We start from the raw sequence: 6,065 nt of genomic DNA, 5'->3' as shown, positions 1-6,065 counted from the left end.
ATGCTACTTGTTTTCAAAGCTTCAAAAAATCGATTTTCTGCTGTCTAAACAGAGGACTCGCCGAGCCCACTGACAGACTCGCCGAGTCCACCCTATAATCTGACCAACTCGCCGAGTTAGTTCATGCACTCGACGAGTTGGTGCTCCTAAGTGCAGATTTTCGAGTTTTAAGGCTGGAATTGGACTAGGATCATTAACCTAAACTGTTTTTGAACTTATAAACTTGTTTTTGATGTGGTAATGATCATGCTAATCCAATTTAAAAAATAATTGTCAAAGTTTCATGTTTAGTATTAGTTTATAAGGGTAGGCTAATTACATGAAATTTGTTTAATTTGAATTGGCTTGTTCATATGAGTTTAATTGTATCTTCTATGAATTATTTGATTATTGTATTAGTTAAATAAGGTTTTAAATGTTATTAATGGACTCCATAACTTGTCCTCAAGTTATGGGTGTTATGGAACATGAAAGGTTTTTCTATTAAAGATGTCATTAAACTCATATGTTATGGACTTGAAGAGTTTTGACAAGTTTCAAAACTTGCCCTCAAGTTTTGGAATTTGTAAAGTCTCACTAAATGAAACTTTAATTCCAAACCTTAGACTTTTAAAAGTTAAAATTCAACCCTTATACTATTATAATATTATAGGTTTAATATTTATATATATGTATAATACAAGTCGGTTTTACCGTTAGTAGGCCTCATTCACGAAGTCGGTCTATAAGGGGGTATAAGGTTACTGCCTATAAAATGGTGGTTTAATGGGTGTCCACTCTCACCCACCGCTTCCTTGACTGGTGGACGGTCATTAGCCGAACGACTAGGATAGGACTATAATTCTCATTAAGTATAATGATAGTAATAAAGTAACTAGACCTTTTATAAATTCCTAATCTTAGTTACTTTAGGAAAATGTGAAATTGATGCTAATCCATGAAAATTGCACTTTGCACCTTACCAAGTCGTTGATGGAGCGTGTGTGGTTAACCGACACATTAACTTGGACTAGTAAGGATGGCAAAGGGTGGCTAAATGTTTATCATAAGATCAATAGAGCGTGTGTGGTTAACCGTCACATTGATTGGGTGATAAAGTCGAGAGTACCAAGCACATTTTGCATGGTTATTCACACCTTGTTTGTGATCCTCGGTATCCCAGTTACAAACCTGAAGGGCATAATCGAGATTTAAACATGTCATTAAATTGTTCAATGAATCTCAAAGGATCTAGGAATTTCAAATCCAATTAAAACTTAATTAACAAATTTCATTTTCATGGTGGAAATTGGTAAATCGTCATTTACCTACCTTCAAATATTTTTCCAGTTGGATTACGGCATCCCTCTTCCAAATTCTAAAATATTGTGTTGGGTCCTAGCCTTAATATTTCATTTTGGGTGTTATATTAAGGACTTTTTATCTAATCTAAACTTTGTCTTTCTTTCTTTTCAGATGTCTTCCAACACTGCTTCTGGCTCAAACCCTACTGGCTCCTTCTCTCTCATGAATTTGTGTGGGAGAGTCATCTTTGATGGTTCCAACTTCAATGATTGGATTAGGAACATCAGGATGGTCACTCGCTATGAGGACAAGGAATATGTCCTAGACAAGGAGCTTAAGGAAATCGATGAGTCTTCTACTAATCCTGAGGAGATCGCTGACTTTAGGACTCATGAGAAGGATGCCACCAAGGTGTCGTGTATCATGTTGGCCACCATGACAGCTGAACTCCAAAACTCCTATGAGGACTTCTACCCTTTTGAGATGCACCAGGACCTGATGGAAAGATACCATTACAGTGCTCGTCAACAGAGGTATGAAATCATCTCTTCCATGATAACAACCAGGATGAAGGATGGTGAACCCATCACGGGCCACTTGAAGAAAATGCAAAGGTTTGTGGACCGATTGCTAAAGTTGAATGAGAACTTCCCTGAGGAGATGGCTATAGATATCATTCTACACTCCTTACCTCTATGTTATGATCAGTTCCGCATGACCTATCATATGAAAAAGGAGGAGGTCACACTTAGCAAACTTCAAGGGCTTTTGAGGACTGCCGAAAGTGGTCTCAAAGGTAAATCGGTTGTTACTACTCCTACCACCGCCCCTATTCTGGCAATTGGGCAATGGAAAGGGAAGAAGATGAAGGCCCCCTCAAAGAGCCGCAAGGGAAAGTCTCTTGATGGATCCTCTTCAAGTGGGACCAAGGCTGGTTTTGCTGCTCCCTCTTCTATTCCTAAGGAAGCAGAGTGTTTCTACTGTCATCATAAAGGGAACTGGAAGCGAAGCTGCCCCCAAATACTTGCAGGATGTTAAATATGGGAAGGTTAAGGCCACCCATCCAGGTATTTATACGATTCTGTCTAATAACTCATCACGTTCTTGTTCTTGGGTCCTTGATACAGGTTGTGGAATTCACATTTGTTCTGATTTGTAGGGACTAAAAAGAAGTAAGGATGTGGAGCACGGGAAGATAAACTTGATCATGGGGAATAGGAAGGTTTCACCTGTCACCAAGATTGGAGTTTATTCTTTATTTTTGAGTAGTGGGTTAGATTTAGATTTGAATAATTGTTGCTACTCGTCTGAAATGGAAAGAAATGTTATTTACTTTCATGGTTTGTACAAACAAGGATTTAGATTTTCATTTGATAATGAATGTGGTACTATTAATGCTTATTATAATGGTGTTTTTTATTTTAAAGCATTACCTTGTAATGTTGTATATGGAACTGTGATTGTTGTAGACACCTTAGGAAATAATGTGTTGCATATCGATTCTTCTAATGATTTGGATAAGGCATCCTTGTGGCATTGTCGTCTTGGACATGTCAACAAGAAGCGCATAGGCCAACTCCAGAAGGCTGGAGTTTTGGAGTCATTCGACTTAAGGTCGGATGACACTTGCGAGTATTGTTTACTTGGAAAAATGACTAAGTCACCCTTCACTGGTTCTTATGAAAGAGGTGAGGGTTTGTTGGATCTCATACACACCGATGTGTGTGGACCCTTCAGAACCGCCACAAGAGATGCTAACCACTTCTATGTGACTTTTACTGATGATTACAGCAGATATGGCTATATCTATCTAATCAAGCATAAGTCAGAAACCTTTGACAAATTCAAAGAGTTTAAGCAAGAAGTTGAGAATCAGATGGGCAGGAAGATAAAGATGCTCCGATCCGATCGAGGTGGTGATTATCTTAGTATCGAATTCTTGGACTATCTTAAGGAGTGTGGAATTGTTTCACAGTTGACGCCACCTAGGACACCACAGCTTAATGGTGTGGCTGAGAGGCGCAACCGATCCTTGTTAGACATGGTTCGTTCCATGATGAGTCGAGCTTCGTTACTAATCTCATTCTAGGGGTATGCCTTAGATACTGCCGCCCATATTGTTAATCGAGTCCCAACTAAAAAGGTTGCCAAAAAACCTCACGAGATGTGGACAGGGAAGGCTCGCTCGTTAGCACACATCAAGGTTTGGGGTTGCGAGGCTTTCGTGAGGCGCGAGACTCACGACAAGCTCGAACCTCGGAGTGAGCGGTGTATTTTCATCAGCTACCCACAAAAGTCCTTTGGTTATCTCTTCTACAGATCGAGTGAGAATGTTGTCTTCGTTGCGAGGAGAGGGGTTTTCCGAGACAGGGAACTTATATTCCAAGGGGACAGTGGGAGGCAAATTGACCTTGAAGAACTTCAAGAGTTAGCCGATGAAGGAACCTCAAACACTAGCGGTCAACCTGAGGAGGAAACTCCTGTTGAGCCGATTGACGAGTCCTTACCTCTGAGGCGTTCCAGTAGAGTTAGAAATAAACCTGAGTTTTATGGTTTCCATATTACTACTGAAGGTGATACATTTATCAGTGATAGCACACTGGTAAATTTGGATGAACCTAACAACTACAAGGAAGCCATGGCAGGCCCCGAGTCTGCTAAATGGAAAGAGGCTATAGACAGCGAGATTCAGTCCATGTATGACAATCAAGTTTGGAACTTGGTTGACAATGTACCAGGACGTAAGACAGTCGGGTGCAAATGGATCTTCAAGAAGAAGATCGACATGAATGGTAAGGTACACACTTATAAGGCGTGATTGGCTGCGAAGGGCTTTACTCAAACTCCGGGAGTTGACTATAATGAGACCTTCTCACCAGTAGCGAAGATTAAGTCTATTAGGGTTATGCTGGCCATAGCCGCATTTCATGACTATGAAATATGGCAAATGGATGTCAAAACCGCTTTCCTTCATGGAAAGTTGGTTGAGGATGTTTACATGAGTCAGCCAGAGGGTTTTGCTGATGCAAAGTACCCTAATAGAGTGTGTAAGCTTGAGAAATCCATTTATGGATTGAAACAAGCATCTTGCAGATGGAATCTTTGTTTCGATGAGAAAGTCATAGAGTTTGGCTTTTCGAGAAGCGAGGATGAGTCCTCTGTATATGTCAAGGCTAGTGGGAGCATAGTTAGCTTTTTGGTATTGTATGTGGATGACATACTACTCATAGGAAATGACATCCCAACCTTGCAGGAGGTTAAGTCCTGGCTTGGGAAGTGTTTCGCTATGAAGGACCTCGGAAAAGTTGCCTATATTCTTGGGATAAGGATATTGAGAGACAGGAGTAAGAGACTAATTGGACTTAGTCAGAGTACCTACTTGGATAAGGTGTTGAAAAGATTCAGCATGCAGGATTCCAAGAAAGGTGACTTACCGATCCAGAGCAATGCCAAACTGAGTAAAGCTCAGAGCCCGAGTACAGAGGCTGAGATAGTTGAGATGAGTCGATTAACATATACTTCCGTTGTTGGCTCGATCATGTATGCTATGACTTATACTTGCCCTGATGTGGCCTTTGCTTTGAGCATGGTCAATAGATATCAAGGGAATCTGGGCAAGGCTCACTGGACTATGGTAAAGAACATTCTCAAGTACCTGCGAAGGACTAAGGACTGGATCACTGGATCCTTACCCTCGGTGGGAGTGATGACTTGAGAGTGGTGGGGTATAGTGACGCCAGCTTTCAGACCGGCATGGATAATTTCCGCTCTCAGTCGGGCTGGGTCTTTACCCTGAATGGAGGAGCAATAACTTGGAAAAGTTCCAAGCAGGAGACTGTAGCTGATTCAACTTGCGTATCATAGTACATAGCAGCAAGCGAGGCGGCGAAGGAGGCAATATGGCTGAAGAACTTCATTGGAGACCTTGGAGTTGTACCAGCTATAAAGGAGCCTATGGAGATTTTTTGTGACAACGAGAGTGTAGTTGCCTTAGCCAAGGAACCAAGGGATCATGGCAGATCCAGGCACATCGATAGGAAATATCACTTCATAAGACATCGGATAGAAGAAGGACTCCTCGTGGCAAAGAGGGTATCGTCTGATGAGAATCCAGCAGATCCCCTCACGAAGGGACTGAGTAGGGTTAAGCATCTACAGCATGCGAGGCACATCGGGCTGAAGGACGATATTAGTTTTAATGATTAGGTAGCTTTCGAAACTTTTAATAGTTTAAATGTAATTGACATTTGATGCTTAAATAAAAGGTGTTTTTATTTACTAGTATGGTACTGTCTTGTGTCAATCATTTACTATTGTTTCACTTTTCATGTTTTGACTTCCAGAATAATTATATTATTCAAACTATCCACAGTCGATCATACGTTGGAAGTAGGTATTGAATCAAGACTGTCATGAATTTGGCTTGTAGATTTGTCTGAATTGTGTTAGACATAGCAAAGTTTGCTGCAACATTCATGAGTGCTCATAAGGTCTGAGTATTGGATTAAACCCGCGCTCACTTGTATCACTTCATGTAATTTATCTCGAGTGATCGTGAGACGAGAATATCATATAAGTCTTCAAACTAAAAGATATGAGTTGTTCACTATGAGTTGGTTGTGCATTGATAGTACGAAACCGCTTCAGTAACTTGATGCTATAAAACATGTTGTTGTGTACAATTTGGTGAGTAGTTAGTATAAGCATATGAGTCGAAGTTTATCTGTTCCTTTTGGTCCTTGGAGGATTAAAAGCGATATCTTGGGCCCCTCGATGATTTT

Source organism: Lactuca virosa, chromosome 4 (genome assembly GCF_052849685.1).
Source record: "Lactuca virosa cultivar CGN04683 chromosome 4, Lactuca_virosa_CGN04683_v6, whole genome shotgun sequence".
In the NCBI taxonomy this organism is placed as follows: domain Eukaryota; kingdom Viridiplantae; phylum Streptophyta; class Magnoliopsida; order Asterales; family Asteraceae; genus Lactuca; species Lactuca virosa.
The sequence above is the reverse complement of the archived record's forward strand: the minus strand, read 5'-3'. Positions refer to the sequence as shown.